The following is a 15,222-nucleotide window of genomic DNA, read 5'->3' as shown; positions in this document are numbered from 1 at the left end:
ATGGTATTCTGAACATACACATTTGATACATGTCACTAATTTGATCGATACCATTAATCTGTGAAGGAAGCACCCTGACTGCATTTGGCTTGATCCCCAATCTTGTGTGTTTGTCAAGTAGTCTTCAAACCCATGAGAACATCCCACCTGCTCACCGATTTCACACACAAAAAATGGGGACCTTTTGTTTGTACACTATTTAAAAAGACTACCCTACTTAAATGCACAGAATAAATTTTGCATACAAATAATGAGCTGAGCAGAGCACAGATCTCCCATAACCATGGGGTGTGGGGACACAGGGTGGCAACAGCTTCCACCCTTTCATACACCTGCCAGAGTTGCTCCGTTGTCATGGCTCATGCCAGGTAGGCTTTTATATCAAAACCATCTTCCATTAACTTCTTCATAATAAGAACATTTCCAGCTTTTCTTTCATATAAGTAAAGTCAATAATTTTGACTGTTGATATTTTATGATTATAGGAATATACCTTATAATCTAGTATATTGTTCATAATGAATGACTTCTGTTGCAGAATGGAAAAGCATGAAATGTATTTTGCTTCCTGTGTCCTTTTTTTTAATATCTTTTTAATGTTTGATTATTTTTGAGAGAGATAGAGAGAGAGAGAGAGAGAGAGAGAGAGAGAGAGAGAGAGAGAGAGAGGAGGGGCAGAATCGGAAGCAGGCTCCAGGCTCTGAGCCGGCAGCACAGAGCCTGAGGCGGGGCTCCAACCCACGCACTTTGAGATCATGACCTGAGCTGAAGTCGGACACTCAACTGACTGAGTCACGCAGGTGCCCGTGCTTCACATGTTCTTAACAGTATTTGAGGCCTACTGTGATTTCCTCATTAGAAATTCCGTTTGAATTTTGTTAAACATAACAGGCAAATCTTTTTGCCTACTTAATAGTAGCTTGTAAGGCCAACTATAGTTACAACCATTTCTAGGGTTGGGCCTCCAATAACAATTATGAGGTATTTCTTTCCCCCCCAAAAATAACAGCATCTGAAAGCTTTTACAAAACAGTCTGCCATTTTTACTTTTTGTTACTCTACAAACCACCATCTACGAAACTCAGATGAAATGTTTTTAAAACTCTCCTGTTTGGGTAAGCACTACGAAAAGCTATCAGATCTTCATGGTGCTACATTCTGTTTCCACTCTTACAAACCTTAACAAGTTTCTTAGTTGGATAGTTGGATAGATTTGACTGTGCTAAAAGTGTGTATGGAAACACACAAGAACAAGAATCCTTTGGAGTAAGGAAGCCAATTACAGTGAATCAATTCACGATTAGAAGTGCTATGAAATCAGCCTTTGGAAATGTTGAGACAAGATATGACAGAGAATTTTAAAATCTGAATGCTGACCCTCTTAGAAAAGCTATTTTTAGAGAGTAAGACACATAAACTCAACTATAGCAGAAACACACACACACACACACACACAAACATATGCAATACACAATCATATATTAGTTCTATTTACCCATCTATGTCAAAATTCTTCCAAATTAAAAAAATAGAGAATATGACTAGTACACTGTCAATTACGAGTTATTAATAGTAGGAATAATCAAACATGTAAGTAAGTGCTAGAAAATTATAATGGTGTTTTTAATAAACTTTTAATTTTGGAATAGATTGTATTCAGAATAAATTTACAGAAAATTTCCAAAAATATAAAGATATTTCCCATATACCTAAGACCCAGTTCCCTCTCTTATCATCTTGCACCACTATACCATTTTTGACTCAATTTATGAATTAATATGTCATCAACTAAAGTCGATATGTCATTCCGACTTCTGTAGGTTTATCTTTACTGTTCAGACTCCCATCTAGTATACCACATATTTATTCATCACGTCTCCTTAGGATCCTCTTGGCTATGACATTTTCTTAGATTTTGGTTTTTGATGACTTTGACAGTCTTTAGAACTACCATTCAGGTTTATCTGATTTTTTCCCCCAGGATTAGAATGTCTGTGGTTTTTGGTATTGAGAGGAAGATAACAGAGGTAAATAGCCATTTTCATTACTTCTTTATCAAGGCTCTATGCTTTCAAAATGACTTAATAGTGCTGTCAGATTTCTCCACTGTGAATTTACTTGTTTTCCTGTCCTTACTATTCATACTCTTTGGAAGGAAGTCACTGTATACAGCCCACATTTAAGGAATGGGGAGTTATGTTCCACCTCCTCGAAGAACAAAGTTATGAATCAGTTACTTTGTTTTTTTTTCTCTTGGTATGAGTACTATCTATTCTTTCCCATTCATGTATACACATCAATTCATATCTATAGATTTTATACTTTGAATCAGAATTCAATTCTACTTTATTTTGTTGTCCAAAGTATTTCAACTTTGGCATTAGGAGATCTTTAATTTGGCTGTTTTCCTTTCGCTTAACCTCATCTTTATTTTTTGTTTTCTTAACTAACTTCCTTTTTAGAAACTCAAGGTTCTTCAGGATTGTCTGTACATTTCCTGCCCAGTCCTAATATCAGCCATTTCTCTGAGGAGCCCTGGTTCATCCTATTGGAGACCAGTATTAAACCCAGGTTCTAGAGCTAAATGTGCTTGTTGCTACGAAGTGCCATTGCTTCTTGACCCTCTCAGTGGACAGTGCAAGGAACTGTGTGTGTGCACGCGCTAACCTACGAATATACACCCAACTATAAATATTGTTTATGAAAGCCATCTGTATCTGTGCTAAGCTAAGCACTAGTTCATAGTGATGTATCCAACACGGATTATTCTAACCTCCTTTCCATGCTTATCTCTAACTTCCTACCCTCAAAGTGAGGTACCTGGCTCCTCCTATCCGCCATCCTTTTTTAATTGTTAAATTCCAGTTCATGTGTATAGTGGTTTCAGAACTGTTAACTAGTACCTCCCTGGGAAAGAACTTTATCAAGTTGAGTACACTGTTTATGTAACAATTCCTTTTGGTTTTGGTCTTACAGACTCCACTCATTCCAAGTTACTTAGGCCAGCCCATCCTTCCTCCACCTACAGTTTCTTTGTTTCATACTTTTTAGTAAATTCATTGTGTAATATTCTTATTCCATCTTGGGATTAAGCTAGTTCCCAAAGGATTATTTTCAAATTTAAACTCATTAAGATTCACCATTTTTGCTGTAAAATCGTAAAGGATTTGACAAATGCTTAGGGGCAGGTAACCACCATTAAAGAGTCATTTAGAATGTTTCACTTATTCAATCTTCTCCTTTCACAGATCCCGGGAATCTACTCATCTATTTAGCATTTCTATAGTTTTGCATCTTCTCCAAGATCATAGAGAAAATACAGTATGTGTCATTTTCAGACTGGCTTCTTCTACTGAGAAATATGCATGTAACCTTCATCCATGTCTTCATGTGGCTTCATAATTCATTGTTTTTTCATCACTGGATACTATTCCATTTCACGGTTGTACATTTTGGTTATATTATTCACCCACTGAAGGACGTGTCGGCTCCTTCCAGTTTGGAGCCATCATGATAAAGTTGCTATAAATATTGGTGTGCTGTTATGGTGTGGGTCTAAGTTTTCAGTCCAGATGGATAAATATCTGGAAATACAATTATTATGAGACGAGACCATGTTTGCATTGTAAGAAACCTGCCAGACTGTCTTCTAAACTATCTGTGGCACATTCCTTCCCACCACAGGTCCTCGTGGTCCCTCAGGCTGGTCAGCAGAATGTTTTGTGAATTTTTCTAAATTTTAGCATCATCTTAATGTGCAGTAGTAAGTGGTAACTCACTTAATTTGCTTTTCCCTAAAAGTGAGTGGTGTTGAGGATGTTTCTGTATATTAATTTGCTATCTAAGTTCTGTATTGGTATCTCTCCTCAGAACGCTACTCATTTTTATTTTTTAAATTTTCTTCTTTTTAGGTGTTATGAGTCTTTACCATATTTTCCATACAAATCCTTTCTTCTGGTATCTGTTATGCAAAGATCTCCTTGTCTGCAGAAGCCTTTCCATTCTCTTAGCAGAATCTTCTGCAGAGTAACATTATAATTTTGATGAAACTCGCCATTATCGATGTTTCTCTTTCACGGATCATGCTTTTGGTGTTGTATACAAAAACTTACCTCTATGCCCAAGTTCAAGTAGGTATTTTCTTATTCCAGAATTTTTTAAGTTTGCATTTTGCTTTTAAGTTTATGTAAGTTCTAGCGTGTGGTGGGTTTTCTGTTCATTTCTCCACGCGCGGAACAGTTGCTGCAGTTGTTACTGAAAAGAATCCCCCCCCCCCCCCGCATCGCTGTGCTCCGAAGGCCAAGCTCGGGTGACTATATTTCTATATTTGAATGGGTCTATTTTCAGGCCCTCAATCCTGTTCCATTTACCTATGGGTCTGTTCTGTCGCCAATGTCGTTCTCTAATCGCGATGGCCCTTTGGGTTAATTTTTGGAATGAGCGGAAGGGGGTGAGGAATCTTCGACTTTTTCTCCCTAAGTGTGCAAGCTATTCTAACGTTGGAAACGGTTTTAAAAATCTACAACTTACCGGGATTCTGATTCGGATGGCATTGAATCTACTGACAAATTTGGGGAGATGTGTCATGTTAACAATACTGAATTTGCCTATCATGAACATGATTTGTGAAGACTCTCTCTGAGGGGCACCTGGGTGGCCTGGCCAGTTAAGTGACGCTTGATTTCGGCTCAGGTCATCGAGGTCACAGCACGGCGCCTGCTAGGGATTCTCAGCCTCCCTCTCCGCCCCTCCCCCGCCCGTGCTCTCTGTTTCTCTCTCAAAATAAATAGATAAAAAAAAAAATGTTTAAACACTCTCTTTTATATCCTTTCACGGTGTTTCCGTTTTCGGCATGCAAATTTGTATTCATTTCGTTAGATTTGAGATCTAAGCATTTCACTTATTTGTGCCGTAGAGTCTGAATACACAATTGTCAGCAAATTTAAAATTCCTTGACAAAATAAAAGACGTTGCACCCGCCTGAGGAAAATTTTCTCCACGACCCACAAGAACCCGGAGGGCAAAACGACCAAAACTGCGTCATTACTGGGCACGCGGTCACTACACTGGGGGGAACCCAGAGCCTCCTTCCGTCTCTTCCAACAGGAGCTGACTTACTCCCTTGTTATGTAGCTGATAACCTCACGTACTTAATAATCCAAAGGCAGGCCCTGCTTACACTGGAGGCCAATCAAGATGAATGTCATCATGGCTCCCTTCTTTAACAAGGGCTCTTCCATCCAATTAAGCAAATCATTTAGATACGGCCTTTATCAGCACAGATTTAAGCCATTATTTACACTGAAAACCGTGGTATCAGGTTTAAGGCACCTACTTTGTAAACTCCCCGTATCTTTCCCCTGTGCTTTTATGCGTAGGACACACGAGGGGTTAAAACGTTTACACCTTGCACCAGGCACCTCGGGCGCTCACCCCCAGCGAAGGCGGCAGGGTCCTCGTCCCGCCTGGGGGGTCCCGGGGCTGCGCGACCCCTCCCCACCGTGCACGTGTGCACCCCGGAGCCGCACCAGGGCCCCTACATCCCCCGAAACAATCCCGAATCCCTGCACCTGCCCACAGCATGCTGTGACTTCCACCCAAAGGCCCTGGATGAACGGGCACGCCCGGAAAATACGTCCTGGGAAAAGCCTCCACGCCGGGCGGTGCGGATAAACAACGAGCTTCTCTCTCGCTCTTTAAGAGAAACATCCCGCAACAGCCCCCTCCCACCAGTGCGGCCGCACAGAGACGTCACTCACGGCAGATACCGTCCCTCGTAGTCCTTGGTGTCGCCTAGTCCATAGCCCCCGGGAGGGAACACGTCCGCGGGCTAGCGTCTAGGGCAGGGGCGCGATGCGCAGATGCGCATGCGTTCCACGCGGGCCAGAGGCAGCGGGTCGGCGCGCCCCCTGCCGGCCTTCAGGGCGCAGCGCAGGAAGCTCTGCGCTCATCGGATGGACAACAGCACCCCTAGTCTGGTGATCATTGGTTATTGGTTACCTAAACGCAATCGGCTATTCCCTGTCACTTATGCAGGTGTTCACACTAGAGCCCAGATGGTGAAGAATAAACCGGCACTGCTTTCCCAGTAGAGAAGCTGCCGTATCACAGCATACACACCTGACTCGCATCAATGCTACATTGCGGCGCCACAGGGGTCAGAAGCTGCCTTTTTTGTGTGTCCAGAAGCAACTTTGACGAAGTAGAATGGAGTGATTCATTGGCTTTACTTCTATTATTGTTGCACTTGTGGCATATTTATGTTATTATTATACACTATATATTACATCTGATTTTTTTCATGTCCTCCTATGCCACAAATTGAATAAACTGCTATGGACTGTATTACTGAGAATGTCTACAATTTATGATAAACCCTCTTCCTCTCCTGCTTGTCCTGATTTTTATACCACCACCATTAGCCCCTAAATCATAAAAGATTCGAGGAAGCTCCAAAGCGTCACACACATTCTCTGCCTGTCCTCACTCAAGTTCCCCTCCCCACAACGCGCTGTCTCCTTCACTGAGTCCCTGGGCGGGGCCTGCGGCTCCCACGTGCTCTGAGGGGTCCTAGTTCCCCCCCCAGGACCTCAGGTTGACAGCCTCAGCTCCTGACAGCCAAACTCTCAGCTCCCTGGAGCCCAAACCCAAGGGTTTTGGCGCCACCTGCTGGCCATCGCGTATGCAACAGGTGCGGATGCTAGTGTGGTCTTCCTAATATTGAAAATAATCACAGTATTAGTAAAGCCTGTTAAAAATCCAAAACAAATGGGCAACAGCCTTGAAAAGTCCATGAGCAGACAACACCACGTTAGTGAAGCATGCTTAACTTAATTTATCTAATTTTTAATTTCAATTTGGCCTGGTTGTATCTTGTTTCTGCCTATGGAAATCATAAGCAAGACCTAAACCATTCCCACAAGTTCATTTGTGGTAACGAGCAACCAGTTCCCATTATTTTTAAAAATGTAGTAGCACAATGTATCGCTATCAATCATAAACAGCCAGTGTCTCCCCAGTACACAGTGTGCTTTATAACAATATATCCCTGTGCCTCCTCCTATGTTGCATGTAGCGCTCTTGGATCACAGAGTGAATATTTAGTGTGTGCGCAGCAAATTTGCTTATTGCAACTCAAGGATTCATTGATTCTAGTTCTATTATTACTTCGTTATTCATATATCTATGCATTATTTTATATGTTATATTAAAGGTATACAACCTAAGTCCTTTCTATCACTCTGTCTCCTGTTATGATGCACTTATATTGGCAATAATTTTTACAGAATCTCTGTAACTCAATCCAGATACTTTCTCCCTCTCCTCTCTGTCCTTGTATTTATTCCTCTACTCCTAGCCCATGAAACACTATTCCCCTCCAAAGCACCATCATCCTGTCACTTTCTTCACATAACCCCCCCTCCCCAGAATGTGGTGACTCCTTCAGCGAGTCCCTGGGAGGGGCCAGCATGTCGCCTGGACTCTGTAGGGTCCTGGGTCCCCTCAGATCCCCAGGCACTCTGAAATCCACAATCTGGAGCCAAAGGGAAAGATCTTAGCGCCACCTGCTGGCTGTGGGGGGGTGCATCAGGCGTTAATGCATCCATTTCTCCCAACAGTGATAATAATGACGGTAGGAGTAACATGTTACAACGTCAAAAGCAAACGGACACCACCGTTGAATGTTCCCAAGCAACAGCACCAGTTTAGTCAAATTAGCAAAGCTTATTTGCCATATTTTCCAATACCAACTGACCCTGGGTCTTGGCTTTTTCTGCTTCTGGAAATAGTGAAGAAATCTTAGTGTTTCTCAAGGTTCAAAGGAGGGATCCAGTAACTAATTCCATATCGCTGAAGAATGTTTTATAACCAGTCACTAAAATGGTCATCCTTCTCCCTGAATATAAGATGGTTTATAACAATATATCCTTGTACCCATCCCATGTTTGGAGTACTCTGGGGTCAGAAAGATTTGGGGGGTGGGGGTGGGGGGGTAGAGACATAAATTTTCACCAGGTTCTTATTCAACGATTTATCAGTGGTACTTCTGTGTGGCTTTTCACATATAGATTATTTTTACTGTATACTCTATTAAAGCTACATAACATGGGTTCTTTTTATTACTCACTCCTTTGTCATCTGCTCAGATGCATTGGTATGTGCCCTTATTTTTATAGAGTGTTTGCAGCTTATGATGAATCCTTTTCCCCCTCCTCCTTGTCTTGGTTTTCATTCCTTCACCACTGGTCCATTAGCCCATGGGAACTGCTATTTGATTCCTAAGAATCATGCTTCTTCTGTGCCTTACCTCATGCAACCTCCTCTCTCCAACGTGGTGTCTCCTTCACTGAGTCCCGGTGGGGTGGGGGGAGGAGAAAGCAGCGGCTCCCCTGTGGTCTGAGGGGTCCTAGTTCCCCCCAAGGCCTCAGGTTGACAGCCTCAGCCCCTGACAGCCAAACTCTCAGCTCCCTGGAGCCCAAACGCAAGTGTTTTGGCGTCACCTGCTGGCCATCGCGTATGCAACAGGTGCGGAGGCTAGTGTGGTCTTCCTAATATTGAAAATAATCACGGTATTAGCAAAGCCTGTTAAAAATCCAAAACAAATGGGCAACAGCCTTGAAAACTCCATGATCAGACAACACCACGTTAGTGAAGCATGCTGAACTTACTTTACCTGATTTTTAATTTGGTCTGGTTATATCTTGTTTTTGCCTATGGAAATCACAAGCAAGATCTAAACTATTTCCTCAAGTTGATATGTGGTAACGAGCAACCAATTCTCATTATTTTAAAAAATGTAGTAGCACAATGTATCGCTATGAATCATAAACAGCCAGTGTCTCCCCACTACATAGTGTGCTTTATAACAACATACCCCTGTGCCTCTTCCTAGGTTGCATGCATGTAGTGCTCTTGGATCACAGAGTGAGTATTTAGTGTGTGCGCAGAAAACTTGCTTATTACAACTCAAGGATTCATTGATTCTAGTTCTATTATGACTTCATTATGCATATATCTATGCATTATTTTATATATTATTATGTTAAAGTCACATAAGACCTTTTTATCACTCTCTCCTTTGTCTCCTGATAGGATGCACCGACATTGGCGATAATTTTTACAGAATGTTTGTAATTAAATCCAGATCTTCTCTCCCTCTCCTCTCTGTCCTTGTATTTTCCCCTCCCCCCCAGCCAATGAGCCCATGAAACGCTATTCCCCTCCAAAGCACCATGCTCATCATCCTGTCACTTTCTTCACTCAACACCCCCTCCCCAGAATGTGGTGACTCCTTCAGTGAGTCCCTGGGAGGGGCCAACATGTCCCCTGGGCTCTATAGGGTCCTGGTTCCCCACAGATCCCCAGGCACTCTGAAATCAGCAATCCGGAGCCAAAACGAAGGGTCTTGGGGCCACCTGCTGGCTTTGGTGGGTTCATCAGGTGTGAATGCATCCATTTCTCCCAACAGTGATAACAATCACGGTAGGAGTAATGTCTGTTACAGTCAAAAGCAACCGAAGACTAGTGTTGAAAGTTCCCGAGCAACAGCACCAGTTTAGTCAAATAAGCAAAGCTCATTTGCCATATTTTCCAATACCAACCAACCCTGGGTCTTGGCTTTTTCTGCTTCTGGAAATTGTAATGAAAACATAGTGTTTCTCAAGGTTCAAATGAAGGATCGAGTAACCAGTTCCACATCGCTGAACATTCTTATAACCAGTCACTGTGCAGAAGAAGCAGTCATTCTTCTCCCCGAATATAAGCTGGTTTGTGACAATATATCCCTGAACCCATCCCGTGTTTGGAGTACTTCAGGCTCAGAAAGTTTTTGCTTGTGTCCTGAATTTTCACCAAGTACTATTCAACAGTTTATTGGTGGTACTTCAGTATTGCTTAACTTTTCACACATATATAATTTTTACTGTATACTCTATTAAAGTTACATAACATGGGTTCTTTTTATTACTCCTTTGTCACCTGCTCAGATGCATTGTTATGTGCCCTTATTTTTATAGAGTCTTTGCAGCTTATGATAAATCCTTTTTTCACCTCCTCCTTGTCTTGGTTTTTATTCCTACACGACTGGTTCATGAGCTCATGGGAAATGCTATTTGATTCCTAAGAATCATGCATCTTCTGAGCCTTTCCTCACACAACCTCTTCTCCCCAATGTAGAGCCTCCTTCACTGAGTCCCTGAGAGAGGCCAGGGGGTCTGACAGTGGCTGTGATCAGCTTCCTGGAACCAAAACCCCGGGACAGGTACTTAGCGCCACCTGGTGTCCGTGGGAGATGTAGCCGATCATCCTTTTCATATGATAATAATGACAGTAGTATTAAAGTCTGTTAAAATCTAAAAGAAATGGAGCCCAGCTTTGAAAATTCTCTGAGCAGGGAAAACAAATTTAGTAAAACAAGCACATCTTAAATTTGGCTATTTTCTGAGACTCACTGGTTCTGTGTCATATTTTGTGTGTCCTCTGTAAATCACAAGCAAAACTTGAACTGGTTCCCAAGGTTAACTGGCTTCCAAATAGCCAGGAAGCAATTCTTTATGATTAGAGAGTTATAATATTATTACCAATCACTGTGAAGAATAAACTTTCACTGCTTTCCCGGTATACAAGCTACTTTTTTTCTTTCTTACAAGCTACTTTATAACAATACAGTCCTGAGCCTCATCCCATATGTGGTGTGAGTCTTCCTGGGTCATAAGTCATGCACTGTTTTTAGTGTGTGCACAATACACTTTTACAAAGTACTATTCAGTTATTCATTGCATTTACTTCTGTTACTGATACACTTGACATATGTACATATTATTTAATATACTAATATATTAAAGGTATAAAACATGATTTTTTAATAACTCTAATTTGTCACCTAAGATGCATTTTATTTTTATAGAATCTATTTTATAGAATTTATTTTATTTTTATAGAATCTCTGCAATTTAATAAACATAAATCCACCACCCCTCCTCTAGCCCATGAACCTATGGGAAATGGTATTCCACTCCAAAGAATCATGCTCTTTCTGTGCTTTTTTTTTACTCAGTCTCCCCTCCCAGAATGTGGTGACTCCTTCACTGAGTCCGTGTGAGGGGCCAGCAGCCCCTGTTTTATCGTGGGGTCCTAGCTCCTCCCAGACCCTCAGGTACCAGTGTCTGATGGCAGTTCTGATTCCTCTGCTTTTTGGAGAGGAAACGACGGGGTTATAGCACCACCTAGTGGACATTGGGGGAGGCGCGCAGCGGATGTGAAGGCTTCTTTGTTCACTTACTTGTTCATTCTTTTGTTTATTATAATAATGATGATACTATTAAAGCCTGTTAAAGTCAAGACAAATGGAGGCAGCGTAAAAAATTCCCTAAGCTGAGAAATTCAGTTTAGTGGGATAAGCAAACCATCATTTAGCTTAGTTTGTAAGACAGATTCGGACTGAGTCATTTTCTTTTTCATGTCTCTGGAAATCAAAAAGCAAAACTAAAGCGGTTTCCCAAAGTTGATATGAGATAACCGGAAAGAAATTCCCTACCATTAAAAAAAAATTTTAATAGTATACCTAGTCACTGTGAAGAATGAGCAGTCACTGTCTTCTCATTATATAACCTGGTTTGTAACAATCTATTCCTAAGCCTATTTGGTTTCCCTATTTGGTTTCTATGCTCTTGGGTCCCAAACTGTCTTTTTGGCCTCTGCACAATGAACTTTGTCAAATTACTACACTGGTTCGTTGACTTTCCTTTTCCTTCTCTTATTTATTGCTGAACTTTTGATAAAGTAATAAAATGTAAAAGAATTATATGGAAGGTACATAATATGGCTTCTTATCACTATCTTTTGTCACCTAAGATGCATAGTTACAGGCTGTTCTTTTAATAGAATCTTTACAATTTATGATAAATCCTTTCCCCTCTCCTTGTCCTGATCTGTATTCCCCCACTCCTAGCTCACGGGCCCATCAGAAATGCTTTTCCACTTCAAAACATCATGCTCCTTCTGTGTCTTTCCTCAAGCAACCTCCCTTCACCAGAATGTGGTGCGTCCTTCAATGAGACCCTGGGCGGGGCCAACAACTCCCCTGTGCTCTGAGGGGTCCTAGTTCCTCCCAGAGCCTCAGGTCTCTGATCAGAAACTTGGAGCCCAAACCACAGGGTCTTAGCGCCACCTGGTGGCCATGGGGGATGCATCAAGTGGGGATGCTTGCGTCCACGTTCCTCTTGGTTAAAGAAATGGGGGCGAGAGAGAAGGGAGGGCACAGCAGAGACCTAAATGAAGTGTGGAGACTAGAAGCAGACTGGGGAGACCACAGGAACCTTCCCGCGGCCATGTGTGGGGTCTCCAGTTACTGAGAGATTACTGAAAGAACTCGGAGACGTTCCTTATTTCGGGAAACCTAAACAAAACCAACAAAACAGAAAATACCAACCTTTTACACATCAAAAACCTTTTACAAATTACTAAAATAACTCGATAATAAATTTTTTCAAATCACCTAAAACGGCCTTTAGCAGAGTGCACTTTTACCCAACATTAACACTTACCGCTCTCAAGGAGAGGAGGAGGCAGCCAGAACAAGCCCTTGGCCCACCAAGGGGAGGAAAATTGGGTCTGAGTCTTCTCCATTGCTGGGCCATTTGTTAAAATAGATGTGAATTTGGAGACACCGTGGCCAGTTCTGTGGGTCTTCCTGTGCCTTGACAATCTTTGCTGTCATCACGGTGCACATCTGGCTAGATCTGGTTTATGTCCAGACACTATAACCTTCTCTCCAATGTCACGTCACTATTGAATTCCTTAAAGCATTTTGAAAGCCTGCTTTCCACTTTTTCAGAAATTGTTATTGGAACTGAAACACTTGATATATTTTCACAAACTGAATCCACTGCACTGGCAGCCAGACTAAGCGGGAGTCATGACCAGTACCTGCCACTCAACCCCTGCGCACGTGGTCAGTCTTCATCATCCCAAAGGTAGCCTTTCCCACCACTTCTGACGGCATGGATTCATTTTTGTCCTTAAAAGCTTGAATTTACAGATCATGTGTCCTTTTGTGTCTGGCTAAGTCTGTTAAATTTGTTCTAATCATTGGCCGATTTGTAGGTCACTAATTCACATTGCTGATTATTCTGTTTAATGACTATTCAATATTTACTTACCTATTCTGTGTTAACGGGCATGATGTGAATATTGTAGGGGTTAACTAATGAAGGTGCTGCTGTGAACATTCTTGTCCGTGACTTTTGGAGACCATATATGGAAGACTTTTTGTTGCAGCTGAACCATGAACAGATACGTTAAATCGTAGGACGCGCTTATGTGGATCTTTAAACTTCCAAACCACTTGCCCAGATTGTCCCAAGGCACACATCCTGGGTCATTCGACAGCTCCAACACTTAAGCCAAACAAAACTGACCGAATTTTCTGTTTTCTGTCGCTCGAGTTAGCAGAATACACACCCTTCCCAGCTGTCTGGAGACGGACATAAACCATGACGTTGGAGCTGGGCTGTGAGTCGGGGCTGCAGTAGCGGGGTTTCTGACCTTGACCGTGGAAAGGGGAGCTCACACTTTCTCAGATTGCCCCACACCTTTGTCACAAATAGGCATCCTGTGTCCATTTGTCTTTCAACTTGTAGGTCAGTCTTTTCTTTTTTTCTTTAAAGAATTGTGGTAAAATACGTATAAAGATTTACCATTTTAACGATTTTTGAGTATATAATTCAGTGGCATTAAGTACATTCACATTGTTGGACAACCATCACCACTATCCAATATTCAGAATGTTTTCAGCATCCCAAACTCCCAGATAACTCCTTCCCCAGCCCCCAGTTACTTCTACTTTCTGTCTCTTTTGATTTGATCACTACATGTACCTCATGTAAGTGGAATCCCACGGTATTTGTCCTTCTGGGTTGGCTGAAATCACTTGGCACAGTGACTTCAAGGTCTATCCCTGTTGTAATTTAATCTATGTCAGAATTGCATTTTTTTCAGGCTGCACCTCTATACCACGTTTTGTCTATCCATTCGTCTGTTGACGGACATTTGGGGTTGTTTCTACCTTTTGATTGCAAATGATGCTGAGTATCTCACCCCCCCCCCCCCCCCCCCCCCGCTTTCAACGATTTGGGCTATATACCTAGTAGAGGGTTTGCTGGCTTGTATGGTTGAGGACCTGCTGAGCTGTTTTCCACTGTGGGAATTTTATACCATTTACACCCCTGTAGGCAATGCACAGGGATTGTGGCTTCTTCATATCCTTGACATTATTACTTTGTAAACAGCCATCCTAACAGGGGTCACGTGACATCTCATGGTCATTTCCATTTCATCAGTCCTTCCTGCCTAGTGATGTTGAACATTTTTCACAGGCTTATTGGCCAACTGAAGGTCTTCTTTGGAGAAATGTCTATTCAATCCTTTGCCCAATGACTAATGGGGGTCATTTGTTTCCGTCTGTTACTTTTTAAATTTGAGAAATAATCCACGGTGACTTTCACGCAGGATTTTAAACGGTACCTATCTACCGGCATCCTTCCCCGTGTCCCGCCCTCACACGGCCTCTGGGGTGAAGCCCTTGCTCCGGAAGCCGCACTCAGGCTGCCCATTTCCCTCCTCCCGCAGACACCAGGCCTGCGTCCGCGCTCCACTTGCCCAGATGTCCTTCCCTTCTCGTCCTTCTCCTTGCTCATCTTCACCCAACTAATTCTAGTCATGCTTTAAGATTCAGCTCAGGGCCATTTCTCCAATCCTCCTCCCAAGCAGGCCAGGCTGACCCTGGTGGCGCTCCCGCATTTACCCCACTCGGCCGAGGTCTCTGCATCTGCCCCTTGAGACAGAGCTCCCGGGGTCTGTCTCCCTCCCCGGACGCCATCTGTCGTGGAGAGGGTGCACCTTTGTCATCCGCCTGCGGGAATACCTGGCACGGAAGAAGAGCTCAGTGTTTGCCTAACAGAACTCGACTCTTGATTCATAGAAACTGCTACCAGAAAGGCTATTTTGTCAGGAACGCATGGCAGTACCTGCTTCGCTGCGCCCTCGCCTGCGCTGGGAATTACAGTATTTGTGGCCATGCCTGGGGGCGGGGCTCGGGGCAGCAGAGCCCAGAGAGCGATGGCCCAAGTGGGACTTGGGAACCAGGGCTGGGGCGCAGGGCAGAGGAGGATGCTTTGGTGCTGGGGGAACAAAGCTGCGCCCCGGCTGAGGGTGGAGCTCAGA

Source organism: Felis catus, chromosome B1, assembly GCF_018350175.1.
Source record: "Felis catus isolate Fca126 chromosome B1, F.catus_Fca126_mat1.0, whole genome shotgun sequence".
Classification (NCBI taxonomy): Eukaryota; Metazoa; Chordata; class Mammalia; order Carnivora; family Felidae; genus Felis; species Felis catus.
This window is presented reverse-complemented; position numbering follows the sequence as displayed.